Genomic DNA, 23,421 nt, shown 5'->3' on the forward strand with positions numbered 1-23,421 from the left:
GTTGGAGTCCTTCATTAAACATCTTAATAATGTTCATGAGCTAATAGAATTTACAGCGGACATCCACACCACGACTGTGCGATATTTAGATGTGGAAATAACAGTGAAAGATGGCCAGATAGACACTAAACTATATAGTAAGGAGATGGACAGGAACAATTTGTTGCACAGGACTAGTCATCATGCCCCTATGACATTTAAGGGGATTCCTAAGGGACAGCTGATGCGGGTCAAACGTATTTGTAAAAATGAAGATATATGTGAGGCTCAGTGTGCTAAAATGATGGATAAATTCTGTGCTAGGGGTTACAGAAAAGAGGAGGTACACAAAGCATGGGAAGAGGTGAGAACAATACCAAGAGAGAACCTAATTAAAAGACGAGAGAAAGATAAAAAAGAAAGTCAGATTACATTTCAGTCTAAATTTGACAAACATTCTAACATCATTAAAAAAACGATTCTGAGACACTGGGAAATGTTAAAACATGATGAAAAATATGGCAAACTATTTATTGAGCCTCCTAGGTTCCTTTACAGAAAGGGTCAATCGGTAGCGAAATCGAGACAAATGTTACTTAGAACATGCCGAAAGGGAACATTTGCTTGCCTCTCATGCCAGAATTGTAATGGCATAATCAAAGGAGAAAGCATATGCCATCCCCTTAAGGGATACAAAATCATGATGAAAGGGATGTACACATGTAGAACAAGTAACGTAGTATACATGTTAAAATGTCCGTGTGGACGGGTCTATGTAGGACAAACTACACGAGAAATTAGAGTGAGAATAAACGAACATAAGTCAGCAATAAGAACGTATGGACAGAAAAAGGAGGTACAAGAAAATTTGGGAAAAGAAACTAAAAAATTTGGAGAAACCTCTGTTGCACGCCACTTCCATGAATTGGGTCACAAGGTTTGTGACTTGAGGTGGCTGGTACTAGAGGAAGTAAATGGAGCCAGTGGGAGTGACATCAAAAGAAGGTTGTTACAAAAGGAGACATTCTGGATACATCAATTAGAAAGGACTGAATGAAGTATGTAATTTTACAGTATTTTTATAGGGTTAGAGTGGCATTTTTTCATTATCTGACTTGGATGACGTATATAATATAAGTGGTTTACACTACTGTAAGAATTCTTAAACGTATATAGAACTATTAGATGTAGTAACCATCATTGTTATGGATCCATAACTTATATTTATTGTTTTTATAGTGATTTGATACGTAATCTAGCAATTGCTATAAATATGGTGGAGGGTGCACTTTCGTTATGCTTGAGAAAGGGGGCGGACCCCCGAAACGTAGCAAGACGTGCTGTCGTCATCTTACGTCCTGTGGAGAGTGAGAGTCTTCAGTAAGGGAATGGAGTCGACCAGCGCTACGGCGTGAACATCGGATTCTCCAACCCTTGAGCACTGTGGTGATATTATTTTCTGTTTATTCTTTTGTGGAAAGTCATATCGCAAAAAGAAAAAATATTTACAAATAAGAGTTTTCTAAAGAATCTTTTGTCCTGGTTTTCATTGATTAAATGCCATATTGACCCAAGTTGGCGGCTGGGTACAGGACTATTCACACACAGTGCGATTAGGCACAAAGATTTTGGTGATTTTGAAAGGTTCCCTTTAAGCCCCTATTCCACAGGGCGACTGAGAGGAGCAAACAAGCGCTGTCAGCTATTACACGCAGCGACAGCGAGCGGGTGAGTCTGAGGATGGCTACAGGGAGGTGCATGATCGCTAGATCGTCCGGGCAGCCCATAGAGGATAGCGATGGTCTGCTGCGGCCGCTCCTATTTCACAGAGCGATGGCAGCAGATTGTTGCTATATGAGTCGTTTGTCTTTCAACATATTGAAAGACAAACGACTGCAACGATCAGCCGACAGCGTGCATGACGGTTGATCGTTGCCTTCTATTACACAGGACGATTATCGGCCGTATACGGCCGTTAATCGTACCGTGTAATAGGGCCTGTAGTCTTTTATTTATATTTCCTATTCTTTTTTAATACACTTCTGGTTTTGGCTTAAAAACTGTGGCAGCAGTTTTCCAAAATAAAAAGTGCTGTGTATGAAACCAGCCTAAGAAGCCATTCACACCACCGCAATATAGGGTCAGTGCACTGGACACCAGACCTCAGAAATCCTGGCATCATCCTTCAATATAACGTCAGGAGCTTTGAAACTGTTCAAATCAACTGGTTTCAAAAAATCATGTAGATTTGTAATTTATTTCTATTTAAAAATTTCAAATCTTCCCATACTTATCAGCTGCTGTATGTCCTGCAGGAAGTGGTGTATTATTTTTAGCCTGACACAGTGCTCTCTGTTGCCACCTCTGTACATGTCAGGAACTGTCCAGAGCAGTAGCAAATCCCCATAGAAAACCTCTCCTGCTCTGGACAGTTCCTGACACGGACAGAGGTGGCAGCAAAGAGCACTGTGCCAGACTGATAAGAAAACAACATTTCTATGCAGAACATACAGCAGCTGATAAAGGAAGACAGGAAATTTTAAACAGTAGTTACAAATCTACGTGTGTGTGTGTGTGTGTGTGTGTGTGTGTGTGTGTGTGTGTGTGTGTGTGTGTGTGTGTGTGTGTGTGTGATGTAATTTAGAAAAACAAAAATTACAAAAATCAAACTATTAAATAAAAAAAAAAGCCCCTGCCTGGTTTTGTTAGATTAAAGGGGCAGTTCACCGTATATTGTTTGTGTAGGAGTAACTATCCGCACTCTCTCCTACCTACCGCCGGACGTTATGTGACAAATGACAAAAGACGCTTCTCGAAATCAACTCGCATTTTCTAAGAAGAGTCGCATGAAAGCCGCGCCGCACCTGCCCGCCGCACACACGTGACGTATCGGAAATGGGGCGCGTCCTCTTGGAGCAACCTGTCAGTCATTTCTACTAGGCCACGCCCCCCGTGTTAGCTCGCGGCTCAGCCACACAGCAGGGGGAGGAGCTTCCGCGCCGATCCTGGGTGTAGGGGAAGAAGTTCAATGTGCAGCGGAGCCGGGGACTGTGCGCACAAAGTACCGGAGCGGTGTGTCCGGTGACAGCTCCGAGCGCTGCCGCCCCGGGGGGTCCGAGGGATGAGCAGCAGCCCCCTGCGCTTCACTCTCCTGTAACTCTCCGGCCGGAGGAGGCGATCACCTGGGGCTGGATCACAGGTAAGGCGAACACTACTCTCTATGGGGAGAGATGGGAGAGCCGCGGCTCAGGAGCTTCTCTCCAGGTGCGGGCTGTAACCTGGGGGGTGATGGGGGATTATTCCGTGCAATCCCTCGGATTATTCCGGAGCAGTGTGATGTGTGCATACACTTAGCAGATGGCAGTGTTGTAACAGAGCAGACACAAGCTTCCTTGGAGGAGTTGTTGAGCAATACACATCCACCAGGAGTCATCACCTTCATGTATGATGGATATAGTCACCAGTATATATGTCATAGTCATCAGTATATATAGTAATCATTATATAGTTAGTATGTATATATATATATATATATATATATATATCATCAGTGTGTATGTGTGTATATATATATAACTAGTATATACAGTATATAGTCATCAGTGTATAGTCAGTATATATATCATCAGTATATATCTCATTAGTGTATATATCACCAGTATATAGTCATCAGTATATATATATATATATCATCAGTATGTAGTCAGTTTATATCTCATCAGTGTGTGTGTGTGTATATATATATATATATATATATATATATATATATATATATATATATATATACACACACACACACTGATGAGATATAAACTGACTACATACTGATGATATATATATATATATATATATATATATATACTGATGACTATATACTGGTGATATATACACTAATGAGATATATACTGATGATATATACTGACTATGCACTGATGACTATATAATGTATATACTAGTTTTATATATATACACATACACACTGATGATATCTCTCTCTCTCTCTCTATATATATATATATATATAATCAGTATATGTCATCTCATCAGTATATATATCATCAGTATATATGTCACCTGGGGACTGGAGAGTTTTGCCCAATATTTTTATCATATCTAAGGGAGAACCCCTACCTATATACAGTATTACCTTACTCCCCTATATATCACTTGTACATGGAGTCCTATTTCTACTTATAAGAGTTCTGTACATTATGAATCCTGCTGATTGTCTTCAGGGGCTGGCGGGTCCTTACCTAAGGGTCCTAGATGGGGGGATCGATCCCCAAGTAGATCTGACAGCTTGGCAGCCAAGTATTGAGGTGACATAATAGAGAAGGGAGTCCCCCATCACACAATTGGACACATAGGATTATGGGTGTATTCACATGGGAACATCTGTTATAGAGCAGGAGGAGCTGAGCAGATCCTGGATAACGTGTCATTTATTCATATAAATACCTGCTCATTTTGGGCTTAATTGTCAAGTGGGCGGTCCCAATCAGTAATTGACAACTTGCTAAAGGCATAATCTGTCAATCACTGATTAGCACCGCCCATTTGACAATTAAGCCCAGAATGAGCAGAGATTTACCTGAATAAATGACAAGTTATCTAGGAACTTTTCCTCCAACTCTATAGAGAACATCAATCTGTTAATCTGCTGAATAATATGTGTATTCAATGGGACAGGTTCCCTTTAAAATGCACGCAGTCTTACAGTGGCTTTGTGATGTGTTATTTGGCTGCTAAGTTCGGGCAGGTAAACAAATAATAAATGTGTATTAACTGTATAAAGTGCACCATGTGAATTTACTCTGACTTGGTGAGTAGAGAATTATGGTCACCAGAAAGGGGGGGGGAGTTGTTTCCTTAAAGGGGTTATCCAGTGAAAATCTTTTTCTTTCAAATCAACTGGTTTCAGAAAGTTATATAGATTTGTAATTTACTTCTATTAAAATAATATCCAGTCTTCCCATACTTATCAGATGCTGCATGTCCTGCAAGAAAAGTTGTTTTCTTTTCAGGCTGACACAGTGCTCTCTGCTGCCATCTCTGTCCATGTCAGGAACTGTCCAGAGCAGCAGCAAATCCCCATAGAAAATCTCATCTGCTCTGGACAATTCCTGTCTGGGACAGAGGTGGCAGCAGAGAGCGCAGTGTCAGAAGCCACAATGTGCAGATTCTTTTCCGCACCATGTATTAGGTTTTATAGCAACATGTAAATCCATCCTAATTGGTTGCAGGGACCAATGGAGTTAATAGAGTTTGTTTAGTTCTTCTCTGGTGCTGAATGAGTTAATAGGAATAAAAAATGTTTCCTTGGCTTTTGTTGGCAGATGCCCAGGTAGACGGATGGTCCTGATCATAGGCCACAGTCATCAGTTTTCTTATCATCTTCCTCCTAGCACAGCCCCATGCCCAGCCCCATGCCCAGCCTCATGTCCGGCTCCTTGCCCGTTCCCTGCTTCAGCAGCCCCATGTCTGGCTCCTTGCCCGTTCCCTGCTTAAGCAGGCCCATGCTCGGCTCCTTGTCCGTTCCCTGCTTCAGCAGGCCCATGCCCATCTCCTTGTCCGTTCCCTGCTTCAGCAGCCCCATGCCCGGCTCCTTGCCCGTTCCCTGCTTCAGCAGCCCCATGCCCGGCTCCTTGCCCGTTCCCTGCTTCAGCAGCCCCATGCCCGGCTCCTTGCCCGTTCCCTGCTTCAGCAGCCCCATGCCCATCTCCTTGTCCGTTCCCTGCTTCAGCAGCCCCATGCCCGGCTCCTTGCCCGTTCCCTGCTTCAGCAGCCCCATGCCCGGCTTCTTGCCCGTTCCCTGCTTCAGCAGCCCCATGCCCGGCTCCTTGCCAGTTCCCTGCTTAAGCAGCCCCATGCCCGGCTCCTTGCCCGTTCCCTGCTTAAGCAGCCAGTCAGGAGGTGAATTCAGGAGAATAAGCTGCGTTTATTTTTGGCCACTATGCACAAGCTATAAGAGGAGTTACGCTGGAGTTTTTCTTGCCTGTAAATCTTTAGTCATCTCTAAGGAAATGCTTTGCTGGCACAGGATTGTGGCTGTACAGTATATCTTTGTAGTATTTCCTACATCAGCACAAGGAGTATAGTCACCTACTGGGAAATGAGAGGCTTCTGTGTGCCGGGGGCTGTGCTCAGCCTGCGATGGCTGTCAGCGAAATGTTCACCGCTCCAGCTCCGACTTAGCCAGGAAAAATACATTTATATTTAGGGAACTGAAATTTGTGAAGAATTTCTGAATTACGGTAGTATTAAACATTGCATTCAGGAGATAGACTTGTAACTCATTGTAGTCTGGGCAGCCAAGGGCAATAATAGAAGTACATACCCTAAGAAATTGTTCTCAGGTCTTAGGCCTAACTTTTTTCTTTTTTGCTATACTTTTAACTAAGTTTTATGGATACAACAAATTTACCAAATTATTGTTAATATTGCCCAAGAGGCCTTCCAGTCCCCCCCCCTTATTATAGCCTGCCTTACATTTCATATAGCTGTTGCAGTGGCGGATTAAATGTACCCTGGGCCCTGGGCTGTCCACCCAACCTGGACCCCCCCCCCCCCCCAGTCAATCCACCCACATTGTAATCCGCTACTGCCCCCCCCCCCCCTGCTGTCCCCAATAAACACTGCCTGCCCCCCCTCCCTGCTGGCCCCATTAAACATAATGTTTGGTCCCTTGCTGCTCCCAATAAGCATTGTCCACCCCACCTCCACTGCCCCCAATAAACATACTGCCACCTGGTTTCAGGAGAGGAGGGAGCTGATCTTATAGGGGAGGTCGCAGGGTCACAGCAGCACAGAGGATGTCAGGAGTGGAGGGTGCTGATCTTATAGGGGAGGTCACAGCTGCACAGAGGATGTCAGGGGAGGAGGGTGCTAATCCTATAGGAGAGGTCCGAGCAGCACAGAGGATGTCAGGAGTGGAGGGTGCTGATCTTATAGGGGAGGTCACAGCAGCACAGAGGATGTCAGGAGAGGAGGGTGCTAATCCTATAGGAGAGGTCCCAGCAGCACAGAGGATGTCAGGAGAGGAGGGTGCTAATCCTATAGAAGAGGTCCCAGCAGCACAGAGGATGTCAGGAGAGGAGGGTGCTGATCTATAGGAGAGGTCCGAGCAGCACAGAGGATGTCAGGAGAGGAGGGGGCTGATACTATAGGAGAGGTCCGAGCAGCACAGAGGATGTCAGGAGAGGAGGGCGCTGATCTTATAGGGGAGGGTCACAGCAGCACAGAGGATGTCAGGAGAGGAGGTGGCCGATCTTATAGGGGAGGTCGCAGCATCCCAGCAGCACAGAGGATGTCAGGAGAGGAAGGTGCTAATACTATAGGAGATGGTCCCCCTCTTCCCCCCCTTATAGATGGTCCCCCTCTCCCCCCCCTTATAGATGGTCCCCCTCTCCCCCCCCCTTATAGATGGTCCCCCTCTCCGCCCCCCCTTATAGATGGTCCCCCCTCTCCCCCCCCCCTTATAGATGGTCCCCCTCTCCCCCCCCCTTATAGATGGTCCCCCTCTTTCCCCCCCTCTTATAGATGGTCCCCCTCTTTCCCCCCCCTCTTATAGATGGTCCCCCTCTTCCCCCTCTTATAGATGGTCCCCCTCTTCCCCCCCCCCTCTTATAGATGGTCCCCCTCTTCCCCCCCCCTCTTATAGATGGTCCCCCCTCTTATAGATGGTCCCCCTCTTATAGATGGTCCCCCTCTTCCCCCCCCCTCTTATAGATGGTCCCCCTCTTTCCCCCCCCTCTTATAGATGGTCCCCCTCTTCCCCCCCCCCTCTTATAGATGGTCCCCCTCTTATAGATGGTCCCCCTCTTTCCCCGCCCTCTTATAGATGGTCCCCCTCTTATAGATGGTCCCCCTCTTTCCCCCCCCCTTATAGATGGTCCCCCTCTTTCCCCCCCCCTCTTATAGATGGTCCCCCTCTTATAGATGGTCCCCCTCTTATAGATGGTCCCCCTCTTTCCCCCCCCCCTCTTATAGATGGTCCCCCTCTTATAGATGGTCCCCCTCTTATAGATGGTCCCCCTCTTCCCCCCCCCTCTTATAGATGGTCCCCCTCTTCCCCCCCCCCTCTTATAGATGGTCCCCCTCTTTCCCCCCCTCTTATAGATGGTCCCCCTCTTCCCCCCCCCCTCTTATAGATGGTCTCCCTCTTTCCCCCCCCTCTTATAGATGGTCCCCCTCTTTCCCCCCTCTCTTATAGATGGTCCCCCTCTTTTCCCCCTTATAGATGGTCCCCCTCTTTTCCCCCCTTATAGATGGCCCCCCTCTTTTCCCCCTTATAGATGGCCCCCCTCTTTTCCCCCTTATAGATGTCCCCCCTCTTTTCCCCCTTAGATGGCCCCCTCTTTTCCCCCTTATAGATGGTCCCCCTCTTTTCCCCCTTATAGATGGTCCCCCTCTTTTCCCCCTTATAGATGGTCCCCCTCTTTTCCCCCTTATAGATGGTCCCCCTCTTTTCCCCCTTATAGATGGCCCCCCTCTTTTCCCCCTTATAGATGGTCCCCCTCTTTTCCCCCTTATAGATGGTCCCCCTCTTTTCCCCCTTATAGATGGTCCCCCTCTTTTCCCCCTTCTAGATGGTCCCCCTCTTTTCCCCCTTATAGATGGTCCCCCTCTTTTCCCCCTTATAGATGGTCCCCCTCTTTTCCCCCCCCCCCCCCCCCCCCCTCCGTGCATGCAGATTTAAAAAAAAAAAAAAAAAAGAACTCACCTTACAACCCGTTCCCCCGTCGATCCTCTCCTGTCCTGCAGGCCCCGTCTGTCCCCCGGCAGCGCGCGCATCACAGAGCTCGCCGGAAGTCACAGGCGCACGGGGAGCTGTCTGATGCGCGCGCTGCCGGGGGATAGGACGGGACACCCCCGCAGCAAAATAATGCTTGCGGTCACAAGAGCCTGCAGTGGCGAGGGAGGGCCGGGCCGCAGCGGCATTATAATGTGGGCCGGCGTGGCATGGGCCCCCCGGAGCCTCGGGCCCCGGGCGGCCGCCCAAGCCGCCCACATTATAATCCGCCATTGAGCTGTTGGCAGAACACTCCTTCCACCATCAGCTTAATACGACTCTGTACCCACAATCTGACCTCCCCAACCACTTGTACCTTCGGATAGCTGCTTTTAATCCAAGATCTGTCCTGCGGTCCGTTCAGCAGTTGATGCAGTTATTGTCCTAAAAAACAACTTTTAAACTTGTGGCCTTGTGTCAAACGGCCGTGGCTTACAGTATCTGTGCCCTAACTTTGCACCAGCCCTCCGTCCCTCCTCCCCACACTCTTCATCATTAGGAATTCCACTGAAACATTTTCTCCTGTCTGAACATTGCACAGTTGCCTAAACGATTCAGCCCATGTACCGGGCAGACACAGATGATGAATAGGAGGCAATCTGCCTGAAGCATTCCTAATGATGAGGAGGGCGGGGAGGAGGGACAGAGAGGGTGTGCCAGCCTAATGCATACACAATCTAAGCCCCGGCTGTTTGGCACAGGGCTGCCAGTTTAAAAGTTGTTTTTTTAGGATTTTGATCAAATCCCGGGAAATAATTAAATGATTTGATCAAATCACTGACCCCTTTCAGGGAAATGATGGAATGAACGATCTAGGAGTCGCCAGGCTCTATGTTTGGCGGCGGAGGCGGACAGGGAGCAGAGTGGTACACCTCCCAGGCAGGCATATGGCGGCGGGCTGACGGGACCAGAGGCAGATGGGGACCAGAGCGGCACACCTCCCGGCAGGCATATGGTGACGGGACGGACGGGACTGGAGGCAGAAGGGGAGCAGAGCGGCACACCTCCCGGCAGGCATACGGCGTTAGAGCGGAGGGGGAACAGAGCGGACAGGCCGGGGGAGCAGGAGGTGTGTAGCAGGGGAAATGAGCGGAACCGGGAGCAGAGAGGCAGCAAAGGCGGACAGGGAGCAGAGCGGATAGGCGAGAGCAGACAGGGGAGCAGAGAGGCGATACGGTAAGCGAATTCTACGTTGCAGAGGGAAATGATATGAGTTCATGATGGAACGGCCCGGTCATTTAATCATTTGATCAAATCCCTGATTCTATCATTTAACTGCACTATATATATATATATATATATATATATATATATATATATATATATATATATTATTATTATTATTATTATTATTATTATTATTATTATTATTATTAATATATATATTATTTTTTTTTCTATTTAGGGTACAAACCCACTTGACGTATTTGCTGCGTGAATCAGTCTTAAAAATAAGCAGGCAAAACGCAGGTTGGCTTTATACAATTGTTCTGCGTTAAAATACGCAATTGCGTATTTTTGAAGCGTGAAGCTTGTGTTAGCAAAGCATCAGTTGTTAACAACCTGTGCGAAAAACGCATGTAGCTTCATGCTTCAAAAATACGCAATTGCGTATTTTAACACAGAACAATTGTATAAAGCCAACCTGCGTTTTGCCTGCTTATTTTTAAGACGGATTCACGCAGCAAATACGTCAAGTGGGTTTGTACCCTTAATGAGATAGAAAAAAAGCCACTGCCAGACATCACATTTATCATTCAGGCATGTTGAAATCAAACGTGGCCCACCGGTATCTCCCTGATATATGGCATCAGGGGAGAGTCAGGAGGCTACCCATGCCGATAGATGGTTTTATGGGTGCATTTTAACGCAAGTATTAGTGGCAATTCATGATCTTAGAAAAAGCAAGCCATTGCTGCTCCCCTCCATTCAGTCTCCTCCCTTTGTCAGTAGGGCTTGGTATAGAAGGGAGCGTGGAGATGACCAATAAGGCAATATGATAGATACAAGAATAGAGAATCCAGCTCTTGATCAAAATAAAGTCTTCAATGCTTTATTCATTCATTATATAAAAGCCAGTGGATCATCTACGTGTTTTTGACGTATGCAAAAGAACTATGGCTAGGGGGGCCCATGTGCATTTGGAATGAAATACTGTACAGTCTTGTCGTTTTAACATGGATTAAAAAAGCAGGGAAGATTTTATTTTGCCTGGGAGCTGGTCTCTCTTTTCCGATATATCTGAGTGGAAATTTTTCTCATTAACGCTTTAATATACTGCCCTGGATGAGCATTCTCCCCTTACTGTAATCCGCTCTCTATACACTGACTACCTGGTGAGCCTGTGATAGACTTGTGTGCATACACAGGATGCAGAACTGCAAGGGGAGGGAGAGAGCAGCAGCCTGAACCAATAATGGGACAGATGTGTCTTAAAGCGACTCTGTACCTAAAATCTGTCCCCCTAAAACAACTTGTACCTTCGGATAGCTGCTTTTAATCCAAGATATGTCCTGGGGTCCATTTGGCAGGTGATGCAGTTATTGTCCTAAAAAACAATTTTTAAACTTGCAGCCCTGAGTCAAAAGGCCGTGGCCTAGAATATCTGTGCCCTAACTTTGCACCACCCCTCCGTCCCCCCTCTTCTCCCTCTTCATTATTAGGAATGCCCCTAGAACATTTTCTCCTGTCTGAACACTGCACAGGTGCCTTAACGATCCAACCCATGTGCTGTGCTGACACAGGTGAGGAAAATCTGCCTGGAGCATTCCTAATGATGAAAAGGGTGGGGAGCAGGGACAGAGGGGTGGTGCAAAGTTAGGGCACAGATACTCTAGGCCACGGCTGTTTGACACACGGCTGTTAGTTTAAAAGTTGTTTTTTAGGACAATAACTGCATCACCTGCCAAACAGACCCCAGGACAGATCTTGGATTAAAAGCAGCTATCCGAAGGTACAAGCGGTTTGGGAGGGGGTCAGATCAGGGGCGTAACTAGAAATGGCAGGGCCCCATAGCAAACTTTCACATTGCCCCCCCCCCACACACACACACACACACGACACACACACACAGAATGTGGCCTGCATATTATTGGCGATCATCATCAACCCCCCCCCCCATGATTTTGGCCTGCATCTTATTAGGGCCTGAGATCATAATCATCATCATTATTCCCCCCCATCATCATCATCATAATCAACATTCCACCCCCCGCCCCCCCATCATCATCATTCCACCCCCCGCCCCCCATCATCATCATCATTCCAACCCCTGCCCCCCATCATCATTCCAACCCCCGCCCCCCCATCATCATCATTCCAACCCCCGCCCCCCCCATCATCATCATCATTCCAACCCCTGCCCCCCCATCATCATCATCATTTCACCCCCGCCCCCCCCATCATCATTCCAACCCCCGCCCCCCCCATCATCATCATCATTCCACCCCCGCCCCCCCATCATCATCATCATTCCACCCACGCCCCCCCATCATCATCATCATTCCACCCCCGCCCCCCCATCATCATCATCATTCCAACCCCCGCCCCCCCCCATCATCATCATCATTCCAACCCCCGCCCCCCATCATCATCATTCCACCCCCCCATCATCATCATCATTCCAACCCCCGCCCCCCCATCATCATCATCATTCCAACCCCCGCCCCCCATCATCATCATTCCACCCCCCGCCCCCCATCATCATTCCCCCCAACATCATCATCATTCCAACACCCCCCGCCCCCCCATCATCATCATTCCCCCCCATCATCATCATCATTCCAACCCCCCATCATCATCATCATCATTCCCCCCCCGCCCCCCCATCATCATCATTCCAACCCCCCATCATCATCATCATTCCAACCCCCCATCATCATCATCATTCCCCCCCCCCCCATCATCATCATTCCAACCCCCGCCCCCCCATCATGATCATCATCATTCCAACCCCCACCCCCCCATCATCATCATCATCATTCCCCCCCCCCATCATCATCATCATCATTCCAACCCCCACCCCCCCATCATCATCATCATCATTCCCCCCCCCCGCCCCATCATCATCATCATTCCAACCCCCACCCCCCCATCATCATCATCATTCCCCCCCCCGCCCCATCATCATCATCATTCCAACCCCCATCATCATCATCATCATTGCCCCCCGCCCCCCGCCCCCCCCCCCCCCCCCCCCCCCCCAGCCCCCAGTCCCCAGTGACAGGCAGCTATTCAGCTGCAGCAGCAGGAATACCTCTGGGGCGCACAAGTCACTTGCTCTCTGTCAGTCCGCCTCCTCCTCAATAATGGCGCCTGTGACTCGGCCCCCCTCCCCCACGGTACGGCACAGCAGAGAGGACCTGCGTGCGTGCACTTACGTGGGGGAGGAGACGGCTCAGCAGTGACTTCGGAGGCGGCCCGCCCAGGAACTAAGCAACGTGAGAGGTGGCCGCGGGGACAGAGGCGGGGACAGATGCCGGGGCGGGCCCCGTACGTTCGGGTAGGTGCGGGCTCGTTCAAATACAGAGTCCAGACAGTTTCTCCCCGGGTGGCCTAACTGGGGAGAAACTGAACTCACACACACTCAGGACACAAGGACTAGCTGGCCGGGCCCCTTGATGCGGCGGGCCCCGTAGCAACCGCTACCGTTGCTACGGCGGTAGTTCCGCAACTGGGTCAGATTGTGGGTACAGAGTCGCTTTCACAAAGGCCATATTCCACGGAACGATTATCGGTCGTATTCGGCAACGATCAGCCGACATCGTTCATGTCGTTTGTTGTTTGAAAAACAAACGACTGTGATAGCAACGATCTGCCGCTGCCTCTCCATGGAAAGGAGTAGCGTCAGCAGACCGCCACTATCCTCTATGGGCTGCCCGGACGATCTAGCAATCACCCGGGCAGCCCCCCCCCCCCCGCACCTCCCAGCTGCCCCTCCCGCAATCACCTGCTCGCTGCTGCCGCGTGTAATAGCGGCGGCAGGAGGCGGGGAATGAGGAGAAAACGAGCGCTAATAGACATGAACAATGTCGGATGATCGTTGCCTTCTATTCTACGGGACAATTATCGGCTGTAACGGCCGATATTGGCCGAATATGGCCGATAATAGTTCCGTGGAATAGGGCCTTAATGTAGGTGTAAAGCAGTTAAGGAGCAAGGTATAACAAAATAGGGGGTAAGCATTCCCTGGGGGTATAGACTTGTGTACCATTTTCAGCTGCTAACTGCACTGTCCCTTAAAGGGGTTGCCCAAGAAAATAAACTGTGTGTGTCCGGTCATGAAGAGAGTTAAAATAAACAAAAAAAATTCTCACCTGTTTTGATCCCCTGATGCCTCTGTCCCACCTGTTAGGCGCAGACTAAGCAGTACTTCCTGCCCTTCATTTCAAGATGCGTTGACCTCCTCAGCCAGTGATTGGCTGAGCCGGCGTTTCCAGTGTGTGAAAACCAAAGTGGGAAAGACTGCTCAGCTTGTGGCCAGACACTGTGGAACGGACACATCAGGGAATCAGGGCAGGTGAGTATAAGAAATTTTTTTGACTTTTTTTTTTTTCCCAGCCCAAACCTGGACGAATGCAGTTTAGTCAGGCAACCTTTTTGGGACACACTCATACACTGCACTACTGACTGAATAACCAAAATGGAAAACTGCCACTGCAGTTTTTGAGCAATCAAGAAGTGGATCCAGCAGGAAGCAGGATAAGTCCTTCCATTATATTTCCAATTTCTTTGGAATCCACCTTTGTTTGTTTTTTTCTCAAAGGCCGTGTTCACACCACGTAAAAAACACGGCCGTATTTCATAACAATGGCCGTATTTGCGCAAAATAACGTCCGTTGTTATGAAATACGCCGTGCCTTTTACATAGTGTGAACATAGCAAAAAACTGCAGTGGCGGTTACTAAAATATACTGCATGTGAGACCACCTTATAGCGATAGGTAGGGTCCCCGGCGATTATACATTTATTACCCCTTTAATTACAATATCTCAGGGCAGTGTTTTGGCTCTTAAAGTGTATGTACCATCAGGTACATTCACTTTGTGTTTCACATGAATAGAACGGCGCCAGCGTGGGGAAGCCGATTCCTCGGCGGTGCCGTCGCTGATCCATTCATGTGCAGCCTTAATAGTGAATGTACCTGATTGTACATTCGCTTTAAATTATACCAGATCCCTGAAACCCTTGAAAGCGTGAGACTGTTGTATTATGGTGCTTTATGTACATTACTTTCTAGAATTTCCATATTCATAAGCCTTGGGGAAAATATGATTAGTCATCAGTCTCAGCCTGTCAGTCGCGGTCTATCATCCTATATGTCTGAGATTGGTCACAAGGATGCTGAATCCAAAAAAAGAATTTCCTCTTCATGGGACATTGCAGATATTGCTATCTCTGACTGTGCGACAGAACACATAACACCAAGGGATTTAGGTTGTAGCATTAACCGAGATTTGTATGAATGATAAACGGAACGGAACATACATATTGATGGGAGAATGAATATCTTAAAAAGGAGTTTTGTTTTTTTTTTTGAACATTTTCTCCAGCTGCTCTTCTATTGCCGATGCTTCGGTGGTCCCCAGCAGTCTGTGATATGCCCCAGTGGCAGGTGACCCATACAGTCAGTCACTGATGGAGATGCTAGCATGTACTACATGTGATAGCTGAGGCCAATGGTTGCCTGCTGTGATCATGTGCCATCACGACACGTCATTTCTCCAGGACAGACTGGTGTGTACTATCAGAGAATCGGTGCTGCGGGGGATTTCATGGATGAGCAGTGTTTTGCAGTTCTGTTTTAGAACATTTCCTGCAGACACTGTCATTTCCTTCAACTCGTAGACATCCTCTTATAAGGGGAATCTGTCATCCCTTTCATGCTGCCTGAATGACAGGCGGCATGAAACACTGACAATGTACGATGCATATTTGAACGGCACTTTAATTCATCATTGTGGTCCCCAATGGATTTTCCATTCCTAAAAGCCAAGGCTGAAGGGGTGCGGAGATGTCTCCAAGGACTTATGACAGCCCCAATGACTGGGAACCCTATTCCCAGCCGGTGTTATAACTGCAATTCCTCTGAAACGCCAAAGCATTTTTAGTTTGTTTCATACATCACTGTATAGAACAAGGATGGGGAACCTTCGGCCCTCCAGCTGTTGCAAAACTATAATTCCCATCATGCCTGGACAGCCGAAGCTAAAGCTTCGGCTGTCCAGGCATGATGGGAATTGTAGTTTTGCAACAGCTGGAGGGCCGACGGTTCCCCATCACTGGTATAGAGGGAGCCCAGCAATGTTTTATGCTGCCCATAGTTTGCCTTTAGGGCCTCATGCACACAGACATGTTATGGATCTGGAACAGGACACTGCTAGAACATTTGGGACTATATTGTGCCCTCAGATAGCAATATTTTGGCATCCTTCAGCCCATTCTGTAATAGGCATCTATTCATAGAAGCATTGCCTCTAGGATGTAATACAGCACCCCATGGAGACCACTTATGGCGGAACATGGTGAACTTAGGTATCTGAAATACTGACCCCTAGGGCTATGTTGGCTCTGTGCACAGTTTTCTTAAAGGGTCATTTAGAAACCTGTGCAAACACCATGTGCATATTGATGGTTTTAGTTGTGATGTGGCAGACCTCATGCATACGTCAGCATAAGCATATCGGCTCCCTGTTGTAGAATGGTCACCAGTCTATGCAGCTGTTCGGGAGAGGATCACAGGAGGGCAGTAATGGCTGTTGGTTTCCTTCCAAAAGTTTCTTTATTTTATATATATATATATATATATATATATATATATACATATATATACACAGTGGTGCCTTGGATTACGAGCATAATTCGTTCCAAGACCGCGCTTGTAATCCAAATCCACTCTTAAACCAAAGCAAATTTTCCCATAAGAAATAATAGAAATGCAGACAATTGGTTCCACACCCCAAAAATAATGATTTATTATTCTGAATAACATGTAAAACAAATAAAACAAACATTCAGAAACAGCAGAATATGTGATATTATAAGTTACTGTACAGTAATGGAGAGGATGGGAAACACAAGGGCGGACAGAGACTGCAGGGAGCATGAAGGAATGAGCAGGGTATATGTGGGCACATACATGCAGCACTCTCTGTCCAGGGAGAGAGGGGTTAAGCTACGGAGAGATTACCTCCACAGTCCTGTCCCCTGATGTAAGCCCCAGCCTGAAGTGGTTCTGCTATGATTTGGAAGGTGAGGGAGACTTCCTGGGTCAGAGTACAGTGCTGTAGACCCCGCTATGCAGACCATACCCCTCCTCCACTCGCGCTCCCACCCAGTACAGGGAGCTCTTAAACCAAAGCAATGCTCTTAAACCAAGTCACAATTTTGAAAAACTGTGAGCTCTTAAACCAAAACGCTCTTAATCCAAGTTACTCTTAAACCAAGGTACCACTATATATATATAATATATATATAATTATATAATTTTTTTTTGTAATTAAACTGGTGTCAGAAAATTATACAGATTTGTAAGTTACTTCTATTTAAAAATGTCAACCCTACAGTTGTTGCACATTTGTTTTTTTTGTTTTTTTGCAACAACAAAAAAAAGTGGCTGAAAAAAACTTAACAAGTTCAAAGTACGGCTATGTTTACATCACATTCGTGCCTTCTGCTTAACCCCTTTCCACCCCTGCAGTTTGCATCAGATCTGATATATTTTTATGTTTCCTAAAATATGTTTTTTTGTGGCACAAGTTTGGTTTTGTTAGGGCTGATCAGTATATAAATAGTAATAAATAAATAAATACATGTAGTAGCAATTATTCTTTCTACAATAAGAAGAAAAGATTAGGCTGTTTTCTCAATAGCGTAATGGTTTCTGTTTATGGTTTTTCTTTTTTAAGTAGACTTTATTATATTATTTTTAGCCCTCTATGGGAGTTCACTTTGCAATCTGCTGCTTCTATAATCCTGTACTTTGGTGTTTGGTGATTGCCTGTCAGTGCCAATGCCTTTGGCACAGCCTAATATGCATACAGCCATGCCAGGCCTCGGGGGTATTATTAAGTGACAACCTTTGGTACCCTTAATTAATTTGCAGGGTGCAGGTGAAGGTGGGCCATATTACACAGGAAGATTATCGTTCGAAAAATTGTTAGATCGTTCAGATTTATACAAAATCGTTTTGTTTAATAGCAGACAACGATTAAACAACCAACGAGAAATCGTTGGTCGTTTGATAGAATTCTAACCTATTTTTATCCTTTTATCGTTCGGTGTAATAAAAAGTCATAGCTGAAACGTACACAATAGCGACGACAAAACGACCGCACTAACGATCATCGTTCCGCGTAATTGGGCGAACGATTTCAGGTCGTTTGCCATAGCGGTCATTTGAGATGGTTTATCGTTAATTGTTAGTCGTCTAAAAATCGCTTGGTGTAATAGTACCCTTATTCTACCATTTAACTGTCTAGAAACTTCATAGCAGGGTCTCAAAAATCCCATACAAAGTATTATTCTGTTCGATAAAATGCCTGGCACCATGACAGATTAGTGTTGTCACGATATCAGAATTTTGAGTTCGATACCAATACCAACTTTTTTTTTTTCAATGCTCGATACCAATTCGATACTTAATAAATTTTATTAAAAAAAAACCCACAAGAATAGAGATGCGCCCGTACAGACCATATTATTTTAAAACTAAAGTTTGTCTTATTTAAAATAAATGTTCTTTAAGGTTACAAACCCACTTGGCGGGTCTGCATCGAGTCTCCATGCTGCGTTTTTGCAGCGAGACTCGCCAGATCCCGGCCCTATGCTTTTAATGGCAGACAAACACGCAGCAGGGATGTACATCCCTGCTGCGAGTTAGTCTGCAGCCCACCCCATTAACCCCCTGGCCGCCGGAGCTGACACTTCACCTGATCCCGGCTCCGGCGGTTCCCGATGTCTTCAGCAAGCCGGAGCGGGGACCAGGTGAAGTATATGCTCCAGCCAGCCGCCCGCAGCCCCGGCCGCCTGATCGCCCCCCCCCCCCCCCCCCGCAGCACCGATCGCACGCCCTCCGGCAACACTGATCGCTCGCACGCGCCCCCCCCCCCCCCCCCGGGGCTGCGGGGGGCGATCGGGCGGCTGGCTGGAGCATATACTTCACCTGGTCCCCGCTCCGGCTTGCTGAAGACAACGGGAACCGCCGGAGCCGGGATCAGGTGAAGTATCAGCTCCGGCGGCCGGGGGGTTAATGGGGAGGGCTGCAGACAAACTCGCAGCAGGGATGTACATCCCTGCTGCGTGTTTGTCTGCCATTAAAAGCATAGGGCCGGGATCTGCAGCGAGTCTCGCTGCAAAAACGCAGCATGGAGACTCGCTGCAGACCCGCCAAGTGGGTTTGTAACCTAAGGGTACAAACCCACTTGATGTATTTGCTGCGTGAATCAGTCTTAAAAATAAGCAGGCAAAACGCAGGTTGGCTTTATACAAATGTTCTGCGTTAAAATACGCAATTGCGTATTTTTGAAGCGTGAAGCTACATGCATTTTTTCGCACAGGTTGTTAACAACTGATGCTTTGCTAACAACAAGCTTCACGCTTCAAAAATACGCAATTGCGTATTTTAACGCAGAACATTTGTATAAAGCCAACCTTCGTTTTGCCTGCTTATTTTTGAGACTGATTCACGCAGCAAATACGTCAAGTGGGTTTGTACCCTAAAAAATTGCCCTATTCTCACTCCTAACACTTTTTTCTTTTAGCCTGCATGGCTGTGGGGCAATCTGTAGTTTTATTTAGTAGCACGTTTTTATGTGGTAGTGAATTTGGTGGTTTCTCCGCTTGCACCATTTACCGTGCGTCATCAGGAAGGTGATAATCTTATAATATGCACAATAACACTTCATCTATCAGGGGGATGATGGGAACTGTAGTCATGTAACACACACTTAAGCTATCAGGGATGATGGGGGTTGTATACATGTAACACACACTTCAGCTATCAGGGATGATGGGGGTTGTATACATGTAACACACACTTCAGCTATCAGGGATGATGGGGGTTGTATACATGTAACACACACTTCAGCTATCAGGGATGATGGGGGTTGTATACATGTAACACACACTTAAGCTATCAGGGATGATGGGGGTTGTATACATGTAACACACACTTCAGCTATCAGGGATGATGGGGGTTGTATACATGTAACACACACTTCAGCTATCAGAGATGATGGGGGTTGTATACATGTAACACACTTCAGCTATCAGGGATGATGGGGGTTGTAGGCATGTAACACACTTCAGCTATCAGGGATGATGGGGGCTGTAGTCATGTAACACACTTCAGCTATCAGGGATGATGGGGGTTGTAGTCATGTAATACACTTCAGCTATCAGGGATTATGGGGGCTGTAGGCATGTAACACACTTCAGCTATCAGGGATGATGGGGGCTGTAGGCATGTAACACACTTCAGCTATCAGGGATAATGGGGGCTGTAGTCATGTAACACACTTCAGCTATCAGGGATGATGGGGGCTGTAGTCATGTAATACACTTCAGCTATCAGGGATGATGGGGGCTGTAGTCATGTAACACACTGCAGCTATCAGGGATGATGGGGGCTGTAGTCATGTAACACACTTCAGCTATCAGGGATGATGGGGGCTGTAGTCATGTAACACACTGCAGCTATCAGGGATGATGGGGGCTGTAGTCATGTAACACACTTCAGCTATCAGGGATGATGGGGGCTGTAGTCATGTAACACACTTCAGCTATCAGGGATGATGGGGGCTGTAGTCATGTAACACACTTCAGCTATCAGGGATGATGGGGGCTGTAGTCATGTAACACACTTCAGCTATCAGGGATGATGGGTGCTGTAGTTATGTAATACACTTCAGCTATCAGGGATGATGGGGGTTGTAGTTGCACTATTCCAGCTGGATTCGGGCGGCAGAGTAATGTGCAGGCTACCGCCCCCCTCCACCTTCCCAGTTGCAGCCAGGCCGACCTTTTGCTCACCCCCCACATTGCTGATGCCGGCCCGGGAGTGTCCTGACGGCTCCCACCTCACAGCCACCAACCTCCTGTCAGATCTCCTCCTCGCCTCCCCCACCTCCAGCCTTCTCCCCCGGACGGTGCAGCTCTCAGCCTCTCTCTTCCCTCTCCTGCCGCCGACGCTGCTCTGTAATGCTATACTGACCCGGGACCCCGCGGCGATGTGAGAGGCAGGAACGGCCGGCGGCAGCAGCATGGTGCGCGGAAGATCGGGGTCCCAGGTCTGTGTTTGCAGGGGTGGCACATAGAGAACATGACAGGCGCTCAGGTAGCCGCCTGTCATGTTCTCTGCACTATACTCTGTTAAACTACGCTATTTTGTAGTTTAACAAAGTATCGATACCAGGAAATCCTGGTACCGAACCGTTTTTTTGCCCCGAAAATCGATAGTAGTATCGATTTTTCGGTGCATCGTGCATCCCTATGACAGATATGGGGTCCATTGGGCACAGTTGGTGTCTGACATGTAAGGGACCACCATTATATTTGGTGTTCTGCTCCTATGATGGGTGCTGGATGATTGTTGTGTGTTTCTATCTTAACTAGAATCAATCCTACTCCATCATCCATCAATTCTGTATTAGTGGCTGCAATAGTAACTGGAGTGTGCAGAACATTTAGTAACCACTGGAGCCATGTTACCTGTCATGAATATTTTACCGTCACTTGTTTCTTTGCTGCTGTGACTCTTATTTGTTAATAGTAAGGGTGACACGTCCGAGTGATTCTCGCTCGGCTTTTCACGAGTCGTCAGTTTCCAAGATCCTTAGTAACCCCTCCCCCGCTGCTGACTAAAGGGTTAATTGGTCAGTGAGCACTTAGTCGATGGAAACTGGATGTAATATTTATGAGCCTATGCATGGAGCATTGCTAGGTCACTGTTTTCTCAGTTTGCTATGTCAGTGACTTCATAAACAAGCTGAGTCACTTCCATTGTCCCCGAGTCTGAACAAGATGTGCATGTCATACAGTATATACTGATCAGCCATAACATTAAAGCCACTGACAGGTGAAGTGACTAGATTATCTCTTGACAGTGGCACCTGTCAATAGGTGGGCTGTGATAGACAGGTAGTGAACTGACAGTTCTAGAAGTATTGGATGCAGGAAAAATGGACAAGTGTGAGGATCTAAACAACAAGGGGAAATTGTGATGGCTAAATGACTGGATCAAAGCAAAAAAAAGCATCTTTTAGGTGATTGCCGCCTCTAACAACTTCAGTACCATAAAGGTCTGGATAGTCGCACCGCTTACATAGCTATGTATGAAGTCTGGGATGTATTTTCAGCTGGCTGTATTTTCTAGCTGTTTTCAATGTTATCGCTACATCATTATGTTTATTGGTGGCAGTGGCAGATGTATTTTGGGGTGTTTGCAGGATTAAAAAAAACCCACAGTATTCCACCAGTCTGTCCATCTGTTGCATGCCCTCCTATGTGAAGTTCTTAAAGGGGTGATCCAGTGCTACAAAAACATGGCCACTTTTCCCCCTCTCTTGTCTCCAGTTCAGGTGCAGTTTGCAATTAGGCTCCATTTACTTCAATGGAACGGAGTTTGAAACCCCACTCAATCTGGAGACAAGAAAGGGGGAAAAGTGGCCATGTTTGTGTAGCACTGGATAACCCCTTTAAGATAGTTGAGCACTATGCTCTCCCATAGACAATAAATGGAGCTATGTTAAAGTAGCATCCATTCAGAGGAGAGCTTCAGGAGCCCTGTTCTTGAGATTATGGGAGGCCCAACAGTTGAACCCCAACAAATCAAAACATGTTCCCTATCCTGTGTGTGTGTATGGAGGATAACTGTCCATGGAGTCACATTTCCTTTGAATGAACTTCCTTTGCCATAACCTTTTTTATTAATAATAATAATAATATTTATTTGTGTAGCGCCAACAGATTCCACAGTGCTTTTTTGCATTACGGGCTTAAAGCAGTTGCCCAGGCTAAAGGCCCTATTCCACCAGACGATTATCGTTCAGATTATTGTTAAATCGTTCGAATCTAAACGATAATCGTTCGGTTGAAATGTAGTTAACGATTAACGACCGGATGAGAAATCGTTGATCGCTTTACAAGACCTGGACCTATTTTTATCGTTGCTCATTCGCAAAACGTTCGCAAATCGTTCGCATTGAATAAGACGTCGTTCGGTCGTTCACAGTAGATCCAAACGCAAGAGCAAAGAAATAGCGAAGGAAAAACGATCGCAAATACGATCATAAGTAACGATTATCATTCCATGGAAATGAGTGAACGTTTTCAGGTCTTTTGCAATAGTGGTCGTTTGAGATCGTTTCCGGTGGAATAGGGCCCTTAGTAAAACATGGACAATCCCCCCCCCCCCCCCCCCCCTTAGAAATAGCACTTTTCCTGTCCTAAGTTTGGGTGTTGGTTTTGCAATTAATTGAAGGGATTAAGCAAAATTGTAATACCGTGCACAACCTGGGGACAGGGAGTGGAGCTGTTTTTGTAGAAAAGTAACTGTGCTTTTTCTAATCCTAGATATCCCATTTAATGCTCTCTGCCTACACCTCACTCGACACAGCTTAAAGTCCTTTACATTTTTTTTTTGTAATGGGACT

At 46.8% G+C, this 23,421-nt stretch overlaps 1 protein-coding gene across 3 annotated transcripts in view; it reads left to right on the forward strand.

Moving 5' to 3' along the window:
- The first annotated feature begins 2,978 nt into the window (after window positions 1–2,978).
- Window positions 2,979–23,421, forward strand: part of OSBPL3 (oxysterol binding protein like 3) — a 157,032-nt gene continuing 136,589 nt past the window's right edge. For all 3 annotated transcript variants that reach the window (XM_069958770.1, XM_069958774.1, XM_069958771.1), the window contains exon 1: window positions 2,979–3,178. The gene's annotated coding sequence lies outside the window, so the exon portion shown is untranslated. The remainder of the gene's footprint in view (window positions 3,179–23,421) is intronic.

Source organism: Dendropsophus ebraccatus, chromosome 2 (assembly GCF_027789765.1).
Source record: "Dendropsophus ebraccatus isolate aDenEbr1 chromosome 2, aDenEbr1.pat, whole genome shotgun sequence".
NCBI lineage: Eukaryota > Metazoa > Chordata > Amphibia > Anura > Hylidae > Dendropsophus > Dendropsophus ebraccatus.